Source organism: Ovis canadensis, chromosome 11, assembly GCF_042477335.2.
Source record: "Ovis canadensis isolate MfBH-ARS-UI-01 breed Bighorn chromosome 11, ARS-UI_OviCan_v2, whole genome shotgun sequence".
Taxonomy (NCBI): Eukaryota; Metazoa; Chordata; class Mammalia; order Artiodactyla; family Bovidae; genus Ovis; species Ovis canadensis.
In genome coordinates, this window is record NC_091255.1 from 70,727,103 (window position 1) to 70,748,762 (window position 21,660).

The following is a 21,660-nucleotide window of genomic DNA, read 5'->3' on the forward strand; positions in this document are numbered from 1 at the left end:
TTATTGTTTCGTGTCCACGCATCCAATTAAAGTTGAATCAGACTGTTATTTTCATGTACTCTCGGAAGCTGCACACTTGCATGATGCCTGCTCTGGTTTATAGTCAGTAAAATATTTAACAGAGTGTAGTTGAGTTAGCAGCTTCCCGGCGTAGTTGAGTTCTCCTGACGTATCATGAACTTTGCCTCCTAAACGGTCATCGGCTTCTTTCCTGTGATGGCAGATGTCTTTGGTGCATGAAGCCAGAGAAATTTATGTAAAGTATAACTGGGGGAGGGAGCTTCCTTACAACAGTTCACAGGCACCAATTGAAAGCTCACTGGAAAGACCCTGATGCTGGGAAAGAGTGAGGGCAGGAGGAGAAGCGGGTGACAGAGGCTGAGGCGGCTGGATGGCATCACCGACACACTGGGTGTGAGTCTGAGCAAGCTCCGGGAGGCGGTGAAGGACAGGGAGGCCTGGCGCGCTGCAGTCCACGGGGTCGCTGAGAGTCTGGCGTGACTGAACGACAGCAACAGGCCACTTTTAAGCAGGAAGGGAGCAGAGACCGCAGCTTTCATGCAGATTGATACGCAGCGTTTGTGTGGGCTCCTCTGGAGGTGGTGCTGACCCGAATTATCTCAAGTGGCAGGAATGCAGACCACGGGCCAGTGAGAGAGAGATGCAGATTTTCCACTGCAAAGTTTTGTCCCTTAACTACAAGAAAGAAATACTTGATTGTCTCCTGTGTTGCCATTTCCCCCACCGCCTCTCGTTGGCAGTGAGCAGGGTCTGTTCCTTCTTGGTGGCGATACACAGAATTCATTCTGAGCACAAACAAAAAGCCAAAGGGGGTTGTGAAATCCAGAAGGGAGGACGTTCATGGCAGCGAACGCCCGCTCTCCTGACCCACCACCATCCTCTCCCCGAATTAAACTCCTCTGAAACCCCCTCCATGTTTCTCTTTAGAGAGACTCTTTGGACCTCGGGTCTCCACTGGAACAGCTTGGAAGGTTACTCCAGCTTCCCTTCGGGGTATTTTCAGCATCTCGGACGCGCTTCTGACCTGCACCGGGTTTCTGCCCTTTCTTCCTGGGGAGAGTAGCAGCCGAGAGGGGAGAAGAGGTCACGGGGGTCACGGGGTTGAAACTGTGGCCTGACACCACCATCTGGTCCTGACCTGAGAGTCTCCTTGGAAGCTGATGTCCTTGGATGTACGTTGTTGATTCTCCTGACAGTTGAAAATTCCGTCTCGGCCTCAGGAAGCCTCCAGGAACAGGAGAGGGAGGGGGGAGAGGTTTGTGCAGGGGGTGGGGGCCCCTCAGCCCTGTCAGCCTGCACGGTGCAGGCAAAGGAGCCCCGGGCATCAGCCCCTCGCGCAACGGACAGACAGCTCTGGCCCTGGCGGTGTTTTGTTTCATCTTTGTTGTTCGCCATGGAATTTTTCTTTGCATCAATTTTTATTTATTTTTTGCTCACACTCTGTAGCAAGTAGGATCTTCCCTGACCAGGGATCAAAACTGCACCCTCAGAATTTTTCCCTTTTTTCCTTTATTGAAATGTATCTTCCATGTTATAAAATGCCCAGACCTTAAGTGTAAAGAGTGATGAGTTCTGAAAAGTATACAGGAGTTTAAAAATTGTAATAACGTGGGCCTCGGGGTTCTTCAAATGCCAAATGCTGTAGGTCTGTGTTAACACTGAATGTCTGAGTCATCTTTGCTGCCTAACAAGTCACCCCAAGGCTTAGTGGCTTCAAGTAACAGTGTTTGTGACCTCAGGGTTTCACAGGGCAGGAGCCCAGTGGCAGCGTAACCAGGCAGGTGCCTCTCAGGGACCACGGCTCCCGAGTAGGCTGGGGCCTCCTCCTCCTGGCGGGGCTGCTTCTCGCGGCTGTTGGACAGAGAAGCTCAGTCCCTCGCCTCACGGGCTTCTCGATTGTTTCCCCAAATCCTGCCATGTCAGGAGAGCAGGAAACGCCAGCAAGATTTCGGTCCATCTTCTGTAAGCCAGTCACAGAGGCGACGCCCAACGCCGCCGCTGAGCCCAGCCCCGCTCACCCTCCAGGCGGGAGTCAAGGCGAGCTGGGCGGGGAGCCTCCGGGGCTGGGTCGGAAGCCGCCCGTCACGGGGCAGAATAAAACGTGCCCCTCAGGTCTCTGATCCCAGGCGCGTCTTTTTGGTGGGACATCTGAACATAGAGAGCTATAGAAAAAGCCCAAATTCCATAAAAATCTGATGAGTGATTTTAAATCATGAACTACCCTCAGATGTGGTTCCATCAAAGAATTGTCTGGGAACAACATGGAACCCTCAGGAGCGCTGATGGCAGCGGGCAGAGTCATCTGTCGCCCCCCGACCCCCACCTTTCCTCTGCGTGTCTCCTGGGTGCCCTACTTGATTTAGAAGTTTTTCCTGAATTCTCGGGAGGGAGCTGGGAAGAGCGTGCTTGACTGGGTCTCCCTGTGACATCCTAAGGGAAAGCCCGAGCCCAGTGACTTCAGACTGTCCTTCGGGGAAGGGTGTCCCCTCCAGATGCTATTTCAGTTTAAAACGTATGTGAAATCCAAGAAGAATTCATTAAGTATTTCGCTTGTCAGACCTTGGCAGTGAACGCTACTAATTATTTTTTTGTTCCCGTCGTTAAATACAGAGCCTTCCCGTTCATTTTGCCAAAAGAATTTTCAGTTCTCCACCACTTTCTCCTAAAAGAAAACGTTCAGTGAGAAGGCAGGCTCGGCTCAGCTCCGCCCAGGCCAGCCGTCCAAGGAGAGGCCCGCATTGGAGCTGGGCGGTTGCTCCAAGGCCACCTTCAGGCGTTGAGTTTCTGTTTACTGCCTGGAAGCATTCCATTTTGAATACATTTGAGTCTTTTGCTGAAGGCCCTTTAAAAATTCAAGATTTAGTTTTTATCACCAGAAAACATTGATTAAATACGCGTCTGCACCCGGAGCCATGTACGGTGAGTTTAACATCTGTGCTCCGAGGTCTGGGGAGGATCCCTTAAATTTTTTTGTAAAGTGAAGGCGACAGTGTTCCTGGGCATTGGGTGGCAGAAGCTATCCAGTTGCATTTTAGCCCATAATACATTATTTAAAGAGATGGTTGAAGAGTCAACGCCTAGAGCCACAGGAATGGAAATGTTTAGCCCGGGGTGCGAAGGTCTCAAAGCTGTCTTTCTGTGAGTGGCTCAGTCGTGTCCGACTCTTTGTGACCCCGTGGACTGGGGCCCACCAGGCTCCTCTGTCCAGGGAATTTTCCAGGCAACAATAATGGAGCAGGCTGCCATCGCCTACTCCAGGGATATTCCTGACGCAGGGAGCAGGCCTGTGTGTCTCTCGAGCCTCCTGCAACGGCAGGCGGATTCTTTACCACTAGCGCCACCTGGGGCGCCCCAAAGCTCTCTCTAGACATTTGAGCTGCGATGGGTATGGACGGGGTCTGCCTGGCTGCTCCCTAGGGAAGCACCACCTGTGACCAGGGCGGGGACACGGAGACCAGTCTGAGTGACCACAGGACCAGACCTGCCAGCAGCCTGGAAGCTGGACTCGGCCGTCTCACAAGGTTGTCAGCCTCTGGTCTCCAGGAACACTCACCCTGAGTGGTTTCCTTCCCGCTCTGCTGCAGGGGATTGGCTCGCTGGCTGGAAATGGGTCGGGGAGAACTCAGTGCCAGTCCCTCGGTCCTGTCCAACTCTTTGTGACCCCGTGGGCTGTAGCCCATCAGGCTCCTCTGTCCATGGGATTCCCCAGGCAAGAAACTGGAGTGGGTTGCCATGCCCTCCTCCAGGGGATCTTTCCGACCCGGGGATCCAGCCTGGGTCCCCCACACTGCAGGCAGACTCTCTACCATATGAGCCGCCAGGGAAGGGGTAGAATGTTATCTACAGGATTTCCAATATTTTCCAAGAGACTTGGGTGAGGACATAATGAATAATTCAGAGATTCCTCTCTGTGAAGCAAGTTGCATAAAGACAGACAACTTGGTACAAATTGCAATTCTAAACTCATTAGTAAAATATTATATTCATGCACTCTACTTAAAGTGCCGATCACTGCTTGACACTTCTGAGCTCACTGATGGTCCCGCAGTTACCCTTTGAAATGGGTGCAAACTCCACACACAAAAAAACCCCGGAAAAACAGAATGATGTACCTGGTCTAATGGATTATTTAAGCCTTAAAAGTAAGAGGAGTGCATTAGGATTTTCAAATGCACAATTTCAGTATAATTGTTGAGGTGACTGCTCTTTCAGGCCCTGACGCATAGCTCCTGTCTCACGCGGGGCTGGGGTTTTTCTGAACAGTTTTAACAAAGGGCCAGTGCGTCTTTTGGGGTCTTTTGTAGCAGAGCCCACAGAGTTCTTCAGCAGACACAGTGGTGTTTCTCCCCAGACCGTCAGAATGTGGAAAACTTTTCCCAGTGTTTTTCCGCTGCTTTCCCTAATGGATGGAGGGAGACCCACCCACCTCGGTAGATTTTCTGCAGGCCTGTGAGGTGGGAGTCAGCCAAGGAACGGCATTTGAGTTCATGTTCAAACAGATGCCGTAAGAGGCCAGTCTGGGGACTTCCCTGGCGGTCCCGTGGGCACGACTCCTCATCCCTGCGGAAGGGGTGGTGGGGAGAATTGGGAGGTTGGGACTGACACTCAGACGCTATTGATGCTGTGCATAAGATAAAGCACTAATGAGAAACTGCTGGAGAGCACGGGCAACTCCACTCAGTGCTCCGTGGTGACCTAAATGGGAAGGGAATCCAGCAGTAGAGGGGCTCACGCGAACATGTGGCTGATTCGTTCTGGACTAGAAGCGAGCACAGCAAAAGTAGGGGCTGTGCATGTGTCAGTTCCGTTCAGCTCAGTCGCTCAGTCGTGTCCGACCCTTTGCAACCCCATGCACGGCAGCACGCCAGGCCTCCCTGTCCATCACCAGCTCCCAGAGTCCACTCAGACTCGTGTCCATTGAGTCGGTGATGCCATCCAGCCATCTCATCCTCTGTCGTCCCCTTCTCCTCCCACCTTCAATCTTGCCCAGCATCAGGGTCTTTCCAAATGAGTCAGCTCTTCACATCAGGTGGCCAAAGTACTGGAGTTTCAGCTTCAGCATCAGTCCTTCCAATGAACATTCAGGACTGATTTCCTTTAGGATGGACTGGTTGGCTCTCCTTGCAGTCCAAGGGACTCCCAAGAGTGTTCTCCAACACCACAGTTCAAAAGCATCAATTCTTCGGCGCTCAGCTTTCTTTATAGTCCAACTCTCATATCCATACATGACCACTGGAAAAACCATAGCTTTGACTAGATGGACCTTTGTTGGCAAAGTAACGTCTCTGCTTTTTAATATGCTGTTTAGGTTGGTCATAACTTTCCTTCCAAGGAGTAAGCGTCTTTTAATTTTATGGCTGCAGTCACCATCTGCAGTGATTTTGGAGCCCCAGAAAATGAAGTCTGACAGTGTTTCCACTGTTTCCCCATCTACTTGCCATGAAGTGATGGGACCAGATGCCATGATCTTAGTTTTCTGAATGTTGAGTTTTAAGCCAACTTTTTCACTCTCCTTTTTCACTTTCTCTTTAGTTCCTCTTCACTTTCTGCCATAAGGGTGGTGTCATCTGCATATCTGAGGTTATCGATATTTCTCCTGGCAATCTTGATTCCAGATTGTGCTTCATCCAGCCCAGCGTTTCTCATGGTGTACTCTGCATGTAAGTTAAATAAGCAGGGTGACATTATGCAGCCTTGATGTACTCCTTTTCCTATTTGGAACCAGTCTGTTGTTCCCTGTCCAGTTCTAACTGTTGCTTCCTGACCTACATACAGATTTCTCAGGCAGGTCAGGTGGTCCAATATTCCCATCTCTTCAGGAATTTTCCAGAGTTTGTTGTGGTCCACACAGTCAAAGGCTTTGGCATAGTCAATAAAGCAATAGTTTCTCTGGAACTCTCTAGCTTTTTTGATGATCCAACAGATGTTGGCAATTTGATCTCTGGTTCCTCTGCCTTTTCTAAATCCAGCCTGAACATCTGGAAGTTCACATTTCACGTACTATTGAAGCCTGGCTTGGAGAAGTTTGAGCATTACTTTTCCAGCATGTGAGATGAGTGCAGTAGTGTGGCCGTCTGAGCGTTCTTTGGCGTCGCCTTTCCTGGGAACGCATGTACACATATGGCTGACTCGCTCTGCTCTGCGGTAGAAACTAACACATTGCCAGCCTTCAGGCTCCCAGTGCAGGGCACAGGTTCGATCCCTGGTCATGGAACTAAGATCCTGAGTGCTTGCGATGCGGTCAGAAAAAACAGCGCAGTCTGGATGCTGGTCTGTGCCAAACCGTCCCACTCCGCTGTTCCTACGGTCCCAGGACCTGCGCTTTGTGGGTGTTTTATCTTTCTCACTTGCAGTCAGAAAGGATGGGATCCCGTGGCCCATCTGAGCAGGCGAGGCCCCCGGCCCCATGTGGTCTGACTGCCTCAGCGGGCATGAGCGTCCGCCAGTGTCCGGGGCCTCAGGGTGCAGCTACAGACTCTGCATAAAGGCCCCAGCTGCCGGACCCTGAGATGTTCAGGGACTTCACAGCCCTCGCCCAGGACAGCTGCGCGCCCAGCGTCCCCGGGAACACGGCAGGGCCCTCCCCGCTGGCTTCAGAGCCCAGGCGCATGGCTGTGGGTTTGGCTGGCACTGCGTTCAGGCCCCAGGTGTTTTATCTGACAGCAGCTGCGTGTCGGGCACCACGAAGATGGTGAAGGGCATGAACAGACGCTCCCTTCCTGAGGCCATGGTCCAGGTCAGGGGTCCCCAGTCTCTGGGAGCAGAGGTAGCAATGACCCAGAAATGAACTGCACAGTAAAGGTGATATGCTTGAGCCGTCCCGAAACCACCCTCCACGCCCACTGTCTGTGGACGAATCGTCGCCCACCCCACCGGGCCCTGGTGCCAAAGGGCTGGGCACGGCTGGTCCCTGGCGAGACGGCAGTGAAGACGTCTGCACACAAACACTGGAGGGCGTGGTGCCGCCTGCACTGGCGGGGGGAGAGGGCCTTCGTCCTGGGGTGGGGGCACAGCTCTGCTGGGGCTGGGCCTTCACTCCCACTTGGGGGTGTGGGTCGGGGTGGGACGTGAGAGGAGCAGGGGGGTGACTGGTGAGGGTAAAGGCCCCCCCGGTGATGGCAGCGGAGTTCCAGGTGGTTCCTTGGAGGTCATGACGGGTGGCTCCGGCTGGACCCACGCTCCATCAACGTCCACAGCTTCTTACTAGAGGCAGGTGGGCGGGCCCCTGCAGATGGGCGAGGCGGGGCAGTGCGGGAAGCCGGGCACCCGGACAGACTCAGTGCTGGAGCGGCTCCCTGCCCCCTTAACCTCACCCCTAAACTGCGCCATCCCTCTGGGTTCTGGGGGACCAGCTCACCGCCCTCACTCTGGGACCCGTTACAGCTCTTGTACTAGACGCCTTGGGCCAAGGAGCCCTGGAGTCAGACTGTCTGTGGGGGCGGATACATAGCAGCCCGCCTTAGAGCCAAGGAAACTGAGCTCAGCGAGGTGGGGGTGATTCAGCCCAGACCCGCGCTCGGATGCGGGCACAGCTGCAGAGAAGCCCTGGGCAGAAGCGCCCTTACCTTCTTTTCCTGAGAATTTTGTGTTGATGCTTTTGGAAATCTTCGTGAACTCCTTCTTGCATCTAATATTTTAAAAATCCTTTTGGAATTAATTTAGTTAAGGATTAAGCCAGTTAGAACCCCGGGACTGTTTCAAGTAAACAGCTTAACAGTGCAATGTTGGTGGAACCCGGCTCATTCCCCTGAGCGCGGGCGCGGTAATTGGGCTCCGGTCTCTCCATGAGAAGCCGAGCAGCTTCAGGTCTAAGGAGTCCTGGCCGCCGGGCCAGAGAGATGTGGGGACTCGCTGTGGACGGCGTTTCTCTAATAATCCCTAGGCTGTAGGACGGCCCGAGGAGCCCGGGGGCGCGGAGCTGGGGGCTCTGGCAGAGGGCGGTGGGGGTGTCACAGTGAACGACCCCCGTTCAGATCGGGAGGGAAGGTTTAATTTAGGGCATTGGCTGTTCTTCGAGGAGGATGTGCCCCGAAACACAGCAAATCCGTCGTTTGCGCTTGAGGAGCCGGAAGGCAGGCGCGGGCAGGGCTGCTTCCGCCTCCGGAGTCGGGCAGCGCGCAGGCGCGTTTTGAATGCCCAGGAGAGGCGCGGTGGTAAATCCGGGATGTAGAGAAAGGGTCGGGGCTTGGGCTGGGCCCGGAGGCAGTCGAGAAAATGAGCCGATGAGAATGCAATTTAAAATGTAAAATCCAAACGGAAATTGATGCCATTTCTGTGAAACGTTGGGAACATTTCCATAGTCGTTGCTCGTCAGGCTCAGGGAAGTATAAAAAGCTGTCTATGTTTCAGGCCCGTCAGGGTATTCTTTTTTTTTTGTTTTTTCTTTTTGAGGCATATTTGGTGTTTGCAGAAGCTTCCCCAAGTTGTGAAGCAGCTCAGTGTAGTGGGGAGACCTGGGCTGGGGGTTTGCAACCCTGAGTGCCCTGTGTGACCCTGGGCATGTCATCCAGCCTCCCAGAATCCTTGTTTACACATCTGTGAAATAGGAGCCGCAGCATGAGTCCACCTGCTGTGTGGAAATGCTGAGGGTCCGAGGAGATGCTGTACAGAACGGTGGTTTGCAGGCTGTGTACCTCCGTTCAGAGGAAGTCTGAACCTCCTCCCAGCTCTGGTTTTTAAGTTCAGGCTATAGGTTCAGATCACTTTGTAGGATTTAAAAATATCCTGGGCCCACCTCTGGTGGTTTTCTTCCATCTGGTCTGGGTTGGTGCCAAGCCTTGAGGCTTTCAAAGCACGTAGGTCATTCTGTGCAGCTTGGCTGAGAAGCTGGGGCCTGACAGGAAGTGGGTTTGGGGGCTGGGTGGCCTGGGCCTTGGAGGGGGTCCGTCATAGGTTGGCAGAGATTGTCAGCTGTCACCCCGCAGGATTCTGCCTTCTCTGCTCAGCTCCACCCCTTTCAGATCTTCCCTGCAGGTTATCTCATTGAAATATGGATTCAGGACTTTCCCGGTGGTCAAGCAGTTAAAGACCTGTCTGCTAGTGTAGGGGACCTGGGTTCAGTCCCTGGTCTGGGAAGATCCCGCGTGCTGTGGAGCAGCTGAGCCCGGGAGCCACACCTGCTGAGCCTGGGCCCTCCAGCCTGAGCTCTGCAGCGAGAGAAGCCTCCCCGGGGGAAGCCTGCCCACAGCTGGGGAGCAGCCCCTGCTTGCCGCAGTGCAGAAAGCCCACGTGCACCAGAGAAGACCCAGCACAACCAAGATTTTCTTTGAAAAAAGGAACTATGGATTCAGCCACAGCTTTAGGGTTTCAAAGTCCTAACAAGGCAACTGCCTGAGAAGTGGGCCTGTGGAGAGCAAGAGCTACTGTTTCCCTCAAAACGCATCGTTATAAACGGTTCCAAAGCCTGTTAAATTGGTCTGGTGAGGTTAGTCTGATGGAGCAGGAGCAGGGTAGATGTTCACAAAGGATTGTTTTCACACGCTGTTTAATTCAGTCAGGAGATCTCGTGTTTACCAACCGAGTCAGAGTTTAAATTCTTGAGTACGGAATTCATTAGCCCGTTTTGATGAAGAAATCCAGCTTCCTTGTCGGTGTGTTGGCTGAACTCAAAGAGCTCAGTGCTGCTTTGAGTTATAAACGTCACACTGCAACAGGCAGAGGAGAGCCACGTGTCACCCTTGAGGCAGGGGAACAGCTTTAATTGTGTGACCGAGAATGTATGTTCCCTAATCAGAAGAGAGGCAATCCTCGACTTCATGGTATCATTCGGGATGTGTCATTTCCACACCCAGGGATGATGCCTCTCTCAAAAACAGGTGCATAAGCAACCCCATATCTGAGTGTATCGTGAAGAGAAGAGAATCATGCTGAGTGAAATAAGACAGAGAAATATCACACGAAATCCTTTATGTGTGGAATCTAAAAATAAATAATGCAAATGTATCGATAAACTGGTATTTATATTGCAAAACTAAAAAGAAGAGAACCAGGGTCTTGCAAAGATGTTTGCACACCCGTGTTCTTGGCAGCGTCAGTGACAGCAGACACGAGGTGGGAGCAGCCCATCAACAGACGGATGGAGAAATGAGATGTGGTCCGTCCACGCGGTGGAGTGGTGTTTAGCCTTAAAAAGGAAGCGAGTTCTGGGGCCTCCCTGGTGGCTCAGTGGTTAAGGCTCCGAGCTTCCGTTGCAGGGGCCTGGGTTTGATCCCTCGCTGAGGAACTCAGAGCCCACACGTCTCAGGTGCAGCCAAAAAATGGGCCAATTTGACACATGCTGTAACACAGAGGAACCCTGAAGATGTCGTGCCAAGTGAAAAGCCAGTCACAAAAGGACAGATCGTGTATGATTTCATTTCCCGGAGGTCCCCGGAGGAGTCAGATCCATAGACACCAAGTTGAGCAGTGAGGCCTGGGGCCTGGGGGAGAGGGCCGTGAAAACTTCACGTGAACTTGTTTCAGTTGGGGGTGATGGCAGCGTTCGGGGAGTGGGTGGGAGCGATGGTTGCACAGCGTACTTGATGTCACTGTGCTGATCACTTTAAAATGGTTTCAATGGTTATATGTTTTACCACAGTAAAAAAAAAAAAAAAAAATCACCAGGAAAACAGCGGTGAAGGAGCAGGTGTGTCTTCAGGTCTTCTCTGCCTGGTTCAGGAAGGCTCAGCCCTGGAGGTGTTGGCAAGCCCCGCAGCGTTTTTGTCAGCCTGGCAGCCTGGTGCTACCTCTTGCTTAAAGGTGTACAAGAGAGGTAGCCATTTCTCAGGTACATTCAGGGCAACCTGGGAGGGACCCAGCGCGTGATGGAGATGATGGAGACGGACAGAAGGAGAGCCGCCACTGGCCCAGGCCACCCCTCCCCAGCGAGGCACCGAGTATTCTTCCAGGGCCCACGAGTCTTTTGTGTCCACCAGCTGGTGTTCTCAGATACTCCAGCGCACGCGACATATATTTTTAAAACTTAGTTTATGTTCCGTCCTGTGAGAAATGCTCTAAATGGAACAACCTTAAAAGGTTTATTGCCTGCTAAGTCACTTCAGTCGTGTCTGACTCTCTGCGACCCCATGGGCTGTAGCCCGCCAGGCTCCTCTGTCCATGGGATTCTCCAGGCAAGAACACTGGAGTGGGTTGCCATGCCCTCCTCCAGGGGACCTTCCCGACCCCGAGATCGAACCCGCATCTCTTAGTCTCCTGCATTAGCAGGACTGACCCACCTGGGAAGCCCTAGCATCAGCCCTGCTTTGGAGGTGACCACAGTGAGGACAGGGAACAGCACACGGCTGGGAACAAACCCGGGAGGCAGAACTTGCCTGGGACTCGGCTGCCTGCAAGTCAGGCGGGCGGTGCTGTGTCCTCCTGGATGCATGGTCTCTGGGGCGGAGTGAGTGCCCACGAGTCCGCTCAGGGAGGCTTTAGCAGCGGGACTCTCTTTCCCTTTGGTTCAGGATGGAATGGTGGTTTCCCCGTGGTTTCTGGCGCGTCTACCAGCTGTAGTAGCTGCTTCGTGCTGTACGTGTGTTGAAGGCTGATCGGCTCTTGTAGGGGCAGCGCTCTCGGGTTTACAGGAGAGTTGGAGGCGGTTTCCATACTACCATCCCCTCGCACTGTCTGCTCCATTCCCAACTCCCCTCGTGGCGTGGTGTCTGTTATGACTGAGCCAGTGTTGACGTGTCGCTGCTATGGCGCCTGAAGCTCGCAGTGCACACTAGGCTCCCCCCTTGCGTCGTGTCTGGCGGCTGCGGCTGCGGCCGCAGGTGGCTCGCGTGTGTCCGCCATCACTGTCCCCCAGAGAGCTGCGCTGCCCGGAGCCACGGAGCACCTGCTCCTCTCCCTGCCCTCAGCCCCGGGAGTCGCTGGCCTCGCTGTTGTCTCCATAGCTCTGCCCCTTCTGGAAAGTCTCATGGTTGGAATCAGACAGTCGTCGCCTTTCCAGACTGGCTTCTTTCACCTCGCTGTAGTTCAGTCACTGAGTCGTGTCCAACTCTTCGAGGCCCCGTGGACTGCAGCACTCCAGGGGTCCCTGGCCCTCACCATCCCCCAGAGTTTGCTTAAATTCAGGTCCGTTGAGTTGGTGACGTCGTCCAACCATCTCATCCTCTGTTGCCCCTTCTGCTGCTCCCAGTCTTTCCCAGCATCAGGGTCTTTCCCAGTGAATTTGCTCTTCACATCAGGTGGTCAGGATATTGGAGCTTCAGCATCAGTCCTTCCAGTGAGTATTCAGGGTCGATGTCCTTTAGGATTGGCTGGTTTGACCTCCTTGCAGTCTGATGGGCTTGACTTGACATTCCTGAATTCCGTTATATCCAGACCTGAATGTGCTAAACCCACGGAGCTGTGCGTCTTTGTCTCTTTAAGCCCCTAACTCATCTCAAGTCCTCGAGCAGGGCTTGGCTTGGAGGAGTGTGGTAGACAAGCATTATTTTTCTAGCAGACCTGCTCAGTGCAGACGTAACGTGAGCCACATTGATAAGTTAAATTATTCTAGTAGGCACATTTCAAAAATAAGAAACCGGTACAATGGTAATAAACCTCATTTAACCCAGTGCATTTAAAAACCTGTCGTTTCCTCGATGATCACTGTTAAGCTGTTAATGACGCTCCGCGTTCGTTTTTATGAGGCGTCTTTGAAATCTGATGTGTATTTTTCACAGACATCACTTGCATCTCCTCTCAGACCACCCACACTGCAAGTGCCTCAGCATCAGGGACCCACAGCTCCCAAACTGGCCGGCACAGCCCCAGAGTCCGGATTCTTCAGACCCAAGTCAATAGGGCAAACAGAATGCTATTTTTTCATGGCCCTTCTCAGCTCAGGACATCAAGGGTAAAGTCTGTAGGAAACCAAAAAAAAATTTTTTTTTTTTAAATTTGAAAGCAACCAAAATGTCCTTCAGCAGGTGACTGGATAAACTGTGACCCATCCAGACGTGGATTATTAGTGAGCGATAAAAAGAAAGAGCTCTCAAGTGGTGATAGAAAGAGCTGTCAGCCGTGAAAAGACAGGGAGGAGCCTACAGATGTGAGAGTCAGACCATAGAGAAGGCTGAGCCCCGAGGAACTGCTGCTTTCCGATTGTGGTGCTGGAGAGGACTCGTGAGTCCCTCGGCCGACAACCGTCTTCTCTTGTGAGTGGGAGTCCACACTGTACCTGGCGTGTAACACGGGCAAAAGGCAAGCCTTTCTGCTGCCGTAGGTCAGTGTTGAGGAGGAAGGAGGCTGATGCTGAACTCCTGTCCTCATCCCCTCTGTGCAGTGCGAAAAATTCAGGATGCATGTGGGCAGCTCCTTTATCAGAATATGAAATGTCAGTTTTGAGCACGCAGGAGAGGGCACTGTGGTGACTAAAAGACCAGGTGGGCAGGACCTGGTGCAGCCTCAGGCCAGCTTCCAGAAAGGTCCAGAGTGGCTATGGCTGGGATGGCGCAGGAGATTGACCCCTGCTGGTGAGGTACCAGATTGAGGATGTGAAGAGAGGCCGCTGTTGGTCCCTGAGAGGGCAAAGGTCCTGCCAGGCCACCCGCAGCTCTGCCCCCAGGCTGCGCCTTACACCAGCTGTCTCCGTGCAGCTGCCAGGATGCTCTGGGGGTTCTGTGCTTAGTTGCTGAGTCGTGGCCTGCTGCAACCCCATGGACCGTAGCCTGCCAGGCTCCTCTGTCTGTGGGATTTTCCAGGCCAGAATACTGGAGTGGGTTCCCATGCCCTCCTCGAGGGGATCTTCCTGACCCAGGGATTGAACCCAGGTCTCCCACATTGCTGGCGGATTCTTCACCAGCTGAGCCACCAGTTGGACCTGGCAGTTGATAGATTTTTGGTTCCTCCCCTTCCCCAGCCCAGGACCTGACTGCCCCCTCTCGCTGCCCTGCCCTCTGTTCCTCACGGTTTCAGGGAAATGGAAAGTGGCTCCTCCGTAACAGCACATAAAGGGTGGGATCAAAGGTTTCCCCAGAACTAGACATGTGATACCTTGATGCCAAGGTACGCCGTGAGTTGGAAAGTTTCAGTTTGATGTTCATCTCAGAAATATTTGAAACGCTTCATATCTTAGAAATGAGCATCAGATGGGAGGAAGCCCAAAGGTCTGAGTTCATGCCTTGATGGTGAGATAGCAGAGTCTTGTGAGCCAGTGGATGGGGAAGGTGAGAAGAGACGAGTCACCGAGGCCTGTTGTCTGTGTGTTTCCTGGAAAAAATTACCAATAGAACGTGCAAAAGCACTAAACGTGAAGGAAAAGGGCTGTATGTGAAAAGAGAAGGGCTTTCCTGGTGGCTCAGAGGATAAAGAACCCGCCCGCTGTACAGGAGACCCGGGTCCAATCCCTGGGTCAGGAAGATCCCCTGAAGAAGGAAATGGCAGTCAGCTCCAGTATTCTTACCTGGGAAATCCATAGAGACAGGAGTCCATGGGGTCACTAAGAGTCAGTCACGATGGAGTGACTAACACTTTCACTCTCTTTCAGAAACTAGAAATGCAGTCTCCTTTTCCGTAGAGGTCAGCATTTTCCCCTCTGGGCTCCTGAGCTTGTTCTGGGCGATGCTGTTGAGTGTTGCAGGTGAGAAAGGAACCTGTGGTTTAAGGAACGGGAGTCTGGCTCTCATTCAGAAATGCACGTGTTTTGTGAGGGCATCAGAGACCAGGAAGGCTTGCCCTGCAGAAGTCTGATCATCTTTAACTTAGCCAGCCAGTCACTGCTTCCCGAGACACAAGGCTTTTTGGAATAGCTTTTGGGAAGTTAATGAAGTAGGGATGTTTTTAAAATGAAATTTAAGAAATGGACTTTGAGATACACAAGGAGTTCCTTGTGGTACAAAACGACGTTATAATCTCTTCATTTTGAGATGATTTAAAAATCATTTCCTCATGTTCTGTTGTCTAAACTTAGCAGCCTGGGAAATGAACACTTTTGTATGAAGTGGCAGAAGCGAGAACAAAGCTTTTCCTCCATCTTTGGGCTTCTGCTTCCATGTCGCAACAGGACTTGTGCAAGGATATTTAGGTGAAAACCTGGGGTCTTTGAGAGTTTTTTCTGTGTATGCTTAAGGTCAGCATGCTCATGGATGTGTCTTCAACTGCTGAGTGCGGCAAGAGGGAAGGTGGATGGTCTTTTTGTTAATTGAGGCTGGGACAATATAAAACCCATCTATAAAAAGTGTCCCGCTCCACTGAGTCCCAGTGAACACAAAGCCCAATTCCAGATAGATGGTAAGTCTAATCTTAAACCTGAAGGTTCTAGAAAATGAAATGGCAGAGAAGAATACGTGTTTAAACAGAGGAGGGAACGCGCCAGCCAGAAAAAGGAGAAGATGGACATGCCGGAGCACATTGAGATCAACAGCTTCTCTTCATTAAGGCACTGAGAGAGGGGAGGGCAAGGCGGGGATGAGGGACGATGGTGCACACACTGAGGGGCTTGCGTCCAGAACAAAAGAATTCCTACAGAGCAGCCACGAGAAAGCAGTCCGTGGGAAAGCAGGCAGCGAGCCTGCATCCTTTGTACAGGAAGGTGCAATACTGCACAGTAAACAGGGGAAAATGTGAGGCCTCAGTAATCATCAGGGGAGTGGAAATCTGAAGCTGTAACAAGATAGCTGTACCTCTCATAAGAAAGAAAGTAAAAAACACCCAGTCCCGGACTGGGGCAGCCGCTATGGAAACCCGTCAGTAACACCCCTGGGACCCAGCAGTTCCACTCTGGGAGGCCTGCCCAGAGGAAACAGGCGCCCACTGGTCCCAAACGCCAGGTGTTGGACACAGTGTCCTGAGCCGGAAACAGCCCAGCTGCTCCTCCCGGGCAGTGCCCCGTGTCTGCGTTGCCCTGCAGCGCAGCCGTGTGTAGCGTTGTGTGAAAACCCTGCTGCATGTGACAGAAATGTGGTTTTCTGGTTCCATATATGTTGTTTGCCTGGTCACTCAGGTGGCAAAGAACCTGCCTGGAATGCTGGAGACCTGGGTTTGATCCCTGGGTGGGGAAGATTCCCTGGAGAAGAGCATGGCAACCCCCTCTGGTATTCTTGCCTGGAGAATCTCGTGGACAGAGGAACCTGGCGGGCTATAGTCCATGGGGTCCCAAAGAGCAACTAACACTTTCACTTTTGCATGTTGGGTTGGGCTGAAAGTTTGTTCGGGATTTTCTATAACAGCTTACAAAAAAACAGAACAAATTTTTTGGCCAGCTCAATATATAAAGTTGAATAAAAGGCAAAACTCATCAATACTGCTTTTGGGGGAGGGTGGCTGCCTGGAAGAGGCCCTGGGGTTCTGACTGTTGGTCGGGCTGTGCACACACCAGGAGGGGCTCACAGGACAGGGTGTTGGGCTGTGCACACACCAGGAGGGGCTCACGGGTCGGGGCGGGGTATGATCACACCAGGAGGGGCTCCAGGACTGGGCAGGGTATGATCACACCAGGAGGGGCTCACGGGATGGGGGGGGTGTGATCACACCAGGAGGGGCTCACGGGATGGGGCGGGGTGTGATCACTCCAGGAGGGGCTCCAGGACTGGGCAGGGTGTGATCACACCAGCAGGGGCTCATGGGATGGGATGGGGTGTGATCACACCAGGAGGGGCTCTGGGTCGGGGCGGGGTGTGATCACACCAGGAGGGGCTCCGCGACGGGGTGGGGTGTGCACACTCCAGGAGGGGCTCCAGGACTGGGTGGGGTGTGATCACACCAGGAGGGGCTCCGGGACATGTGCGTGCGGCGAACGTGCTGTGCATGTTAACGGAGGTTTGTTTCAGCATTGCCCTCACACTGGGGGCCTTGTGATTACCTTTGTTGTTGCGGAGTCTGACTCTGTGACTGGAGGCCCCTCTGTCCATGGACGACCCTGGAGTCGGTTGCCATTTTCCACGCCAGGGATCTTCCCGACCCAGACTTCCTTAGTGTCTCAGGAAAGAGAGCGAGATTGTGGCATTGCCGAAACACTCGGTCGAGAAAGACCGCTCAGTTCTTCTTTCAGGCTCCCCGCCACCCTTTTCCATTTTGGGGCACATTTCTTCTTGTTAATAAAATTATACGCATGTCTTGATAGAGCCACTTGGTTGGAGCTGAGGACTTAGTTTATAAAGCTTCCCACCGGATGGTGGGAACTGAATTTTTGCCACGATTGACATCCCACTGAAGCCAGCGGGATGGGCCCTGAGCTGGAAGCCGGGGGCCCTGGTCCTAGTTTCAGCCTCGGCCCTGCCGGGGAGGGGGCGCTCTCTCCGGTGCCCGCCCCCCACCTCCGACGATGACCGTCAAGCTGCCCGTGGCCGTCGCGCCGTCTCTGAGGCTGCGGGGGAGAAGCGAGAGGAGCCCGCACGGCTCGTAAACTGAGACAGTGGAGACAGGCGTCTGCTGCGCGGCCCACGCATCCCGGTGCGCTGCTAGCCACACGCACGTGTTTCTTAAATTCCCTTTAACGGCTGTGGACGCATGAGGTGTGAAATCAAAAGCACAGTCAGGAACAGCCCGTGCCGCGGAGGGATTTGGGAGAAATGCTAGTGTGCAGAGCTCTCTTGTCCCTAGACCCTGTCCCATCGCAGATTGCAGGCACTCATTTCTGTGTTTTCATGGTGTTGGCAGGCCACGCGCGGTGGCTGGATATACAGGGGAGGAGCGACTTCAGGAAATTTGGGGGCTCTTTTATATTTCTTTTCCTTTTTTTGGCCACACCTCACGGCTTACAGGATCTCAGTTTCTTTCCTGTGTGCCCGCTTAGTCACTTCAGTCGTGTCTGACTCCTTGCGACCCCAGGGACTGTGGCCCGCCAGGCTCCTCTGTCCATGGGATCCTCCAGGCAAGAGCGCTGGCGTGGGTCGCCATGCTGTCTCCAGTGGAGACCCAGGGGTCGAACCTGTGTCTCTTGCACGTCCTGCATTGCAGATGGACTCTACTGCGGCACTCCCGGGGAGCCCGCACTTCCTTGACCAGGGGTCAAACGTGGGCCTTGGCAGTGGCCGTGCAGAGTCCTGGGCCACCAGGGAACTCCCTTTTTCTAAAGTAATGTTTGTCGGCATATATAGATGTGTTTAGGACTTCCCAAGTTTGGGTAAACTCCGGGAGTTGGTGATGGACAAGGAGCCCTGCCGTGCTGCGGTTCATGGGGTCGCAAAGAGTCGGACATGACTGCGTGAGTGAACTGAACTGACTGAACTGAAGGACTTCCCAGGTGCCTCAGCGGTGAAGAATCCACCTGCAGTGCAGGAGACGCGGAAGACTCCGGCTCAAGCCTGGAGCAGGAAGATCCCCTGGAGGAGAGCGTGGCAACGCACTCCAGTGTTCTTGCCTGCAGACTCTCAGGCTCAGAGGAGCCTGGCGGGCTGCAGTCCATGGGGTCGCAGAACCTGACACGACTGTACACACACACGCACACACACACGCACGCGCACACACACACACACGGATATGTTTAAATTTAATTATTTGCCTGCTAACAAATCATTAAGCCACATTAGGAGAGAAGTTTCACACTGCATGATCAGTTTAACTCTTATCACCGATGCTTGGAATGTTCTTTTTCATGGAAGAAAAAGCTAATTTGGAACCTTTAGTCAAATAAATTGATCAGAAGAAATATATCTAACTGAGGAGAAGAAAACCCACAGCTTAATCAACTTCATTTTAATTGAACAACCTTCCTGAGTGAATTCTTTGAAAACTGTTGCTCTCAGAAAATAGACTATTGATCCAGGCCAGGGGGTTAGAATTGTTGTTTAGCAGCAGACATATATTCCTGCAAATAAACCCTTCTGCTGAACCTTTATATCTATGACAGATAAAGGGAGGTCGCTGGGTTTGACGCAGGGAGTCAGGGGGTAGGTCTGTTTGACTGAGTGGAAAGCTGGGGCAGCCGTTTCTCCATGTTACGGCGTGGGGCCTGTTCATCCCGTGCGCTGGGGCAAGGTGCCAGTGTCCGTGGGGAGCGGGCCCTTCAGCACTGATGGGGATGTAAGCCGAGGGAAGCCAGGGCCCGTGGTCCAGCCTTCTGCGATCTTGGACTCAGCTAAACCCCTAATACCTCTCGGTGTGATAGATTAGCCTCCAGTTGAATTTATAGTTTTCAGAACAAACATTGTGCTTCGAGTATCTTTGAAAAATATGAATAATGACTTCAGGAAAACACCCAGCATGAAGCAAGCCTCTCGAAATTCTGACCTGAAGTGTAGCCTTTCCTCCTCACCATGCTGGGAGAGCTTTTGAGGACTGCTGGCTTTAAAAGGTACACAGTTGTTTTTCTGAGTTTGGGGAAAGACCTGTTCTGTCTGCAGAGGAACTTTTCCATGAATCTCTCAAGACATTTTATAGGGAAACACTTGGCTTAAGAGATGAACCAATGGTGTAACTGGGAAATGAGAAGGTCGTTAACCCACGCGCCAGCCTTCTTCCGAGGTGAGCTCACCAGTTGTCAGGTGGCGCCACAGCCCTGCTATCGGCAGATGAGCCCTTGCTTCTGAAATGCCCTGGCGTTATATGAGTGGAAGATGAGGCATTTTGAACCAGTAAAGAGAGAACATCCTTGGAATCTCAGACTGCATCTCTAGTGCCCCCAAGAACTCCTGGTCTTTTCCTTCTGCTGAAATTGGAGACACTTAGGTCATTAATCTATTAGAACAGAAAGGAAAAAGGAGGATCTAAATGCAGCCTTCTTTCCTCCCTCTCAGTCTGAAAAGTGTCTTTTTTTTTTTTTTTTTGATGGTGCTCATTACAGAAAATTCTAACAATGTCAAATGTGAAGAATAAATAAAAAGTAACTCAAACTTCAGGGGATGGGTTATTAGAAAAATGTTTATGAGCATTTATAACAAAAAAATAACTCTCCTCTTTGACTTTATGCCTTGCTAATATTAGCCTCCTAGGTAGTATTTTTCATTTAAAAGGGCCGTGGTGCCCACCAGCACATACACCCCGCTCACAGAAGTATCCCACCTTCTCAGAAGATGAAATACCAAGTGTAAGTAAGCATCTAGAGAAACAGCCTCGAGGGCAGGAGAGCGTGTGAAGTAAGACCCTCCTCATTAAACTAATGAAATCACAGTGCCCTGGGTCGATAGGGAGATGAAATACACCTTGCGTCTTGTCCGTGGCCTGTGGGTTCACAAGGCCTTTTTGGAGATGAATTTGGCAAAATGTAGGGGCTTCCTGGTGGCTCTGATGGTAAACACTCTGCCTGCACTGCAGAAGATAGGAGCTCCATCCCTGGGTTGGGACGATCCCCTGGAGAAGGGAATGGCTACCCTACTGGCGTACTCTTGCCTGGAGAATCCTATGGACCGAGGAGCCTGGCGGGCCACAGTGCATACGGTTGCAAAGAGTCAGCCACAGCTGCATGCCCACAACACATCATCCAATAGCTGAAAGTGAACGGCGCTCAGCCGTGTCCGACTCTCTGTGACCCCGTGGACTGCAGCACACCAGGCCTCCCTGTCCATCACCAACTCCCAGAGTTCACCCAAACTCATGTCCATTGAGTCAGTGATGCCATCCAACCATCTCACCCTCTGTCGTCCCCTTCTCCTCCTGCCCTCAATCTTTCCCAGCATCAGGGTCTTTTCTAATAAGTCGGCTCTTTGCATCAGGTGGCCAAAGTATTGGAGTTTCAGCTTCAGCATCAGTCCTTCCAATGACTATTCAGGACTGATTTCCTTTAGGATGGACTGGTTGGATCTCCTTGCAGTCCAAGGGACTCTCAAGAGTGTTCTCCAGCACCACAGTTCAAAAGCATCAATTCTTCAGCGCTCAGCTTCCTTTATGGTCCAACTCTCACATCCCTACATGACTACTGGAAAAACCATAGCTTTGTCTAGACAGACCTTTGTCCAAAGGTGGCTAGAAAGACTGTGTCACAACACGGAAAATCACTCGCAGCCCAGTGTTGACGCTAGGACGCCAGTCTCACGCGTCATTGCTGTGCCTGATAAAGGGTGTTTGCATCGGGGGATGACTAGCATTCCTTTTCAGTTACAGCACCAGCTTCTGTGGTGACTGACAAGGTGCAAAACAGCTTGGATTCCAGCCTCATGAAGTTAATTTCAAGCATGAGAAAGACTTAAGCCCCTACTTACGATATCATTAAGATGAAGGAAGAGCTGGAGTGATTCGGGGCCACTCTCTAATTTGAAATAAAGGCCTTTTGAAGTGCCAAGGCCTGTGGCCCTTCACTCCTCATGTAATTTGCTCCCTATTGATTTTTGCAGGGTGCTTGAGGACCTTTTTCACGCTGAAATTTCATTTCTGCTGTTCACAGGACAAGGGAAATTTGATATCCATGTACAACTTGACCAGGCTTGAAATCTCATTTTATTTGATTGCCGAGCTTGTCATGTACAAATGAGCAGATTGGGGCCTCAGGAGGGCAGGCAGGGGGGCTGGGCTGGGCTCCGGGGCCTGGAGGTGGTCAGGAAGCGGCGGGGGCGGGGGCGGGGAGGCGCCTTCCTGCTCTCATTTCTGTCCCCGCACACCTGGGGACTGTTCCTCTGCAGAGAGCAGTGGCTCGTGGTCTCGGCAGTCTGCAGTCAGAGGGTTTAAAGGACAGTGAAAGACCCTTGGACCCAGAGCACCTGGCCGTCAGCGTCCCAGAGACCGGGGAGGCGGGGGCGGCTGGGGTGGGGGTGGTTGCTTCTGCATCCTCAGCGCCATCATCAGGGCCTTTGTTGAATC

The 21,660-nt window shown here is 52.4% G+C and overlaps 1 protein-coding gene and 1 long non-coding RNA gene across 4 annotated transcripts in view; both read left to right on the top strand.

The window, feature by feature from the left end:
• The window catches only part of PRKCA (protein kinase C alpha), a 283,875-nt gene that overhangs the window by 158,006 nt on the left and 104,209 nt on the right, over positions 1–21,660 (top strand). The window lies entirely within an intron of this gene.
• Positions 195–1,677, top strand: LOC138414605 (uncharacterized). Its single transcript, XR_011246925.1, has 2 exons — positions 195–414; positions 949–1,677. It is a non-coding gene; the product is annotated as an uncharacterized lncRNA (long non-coding RNA).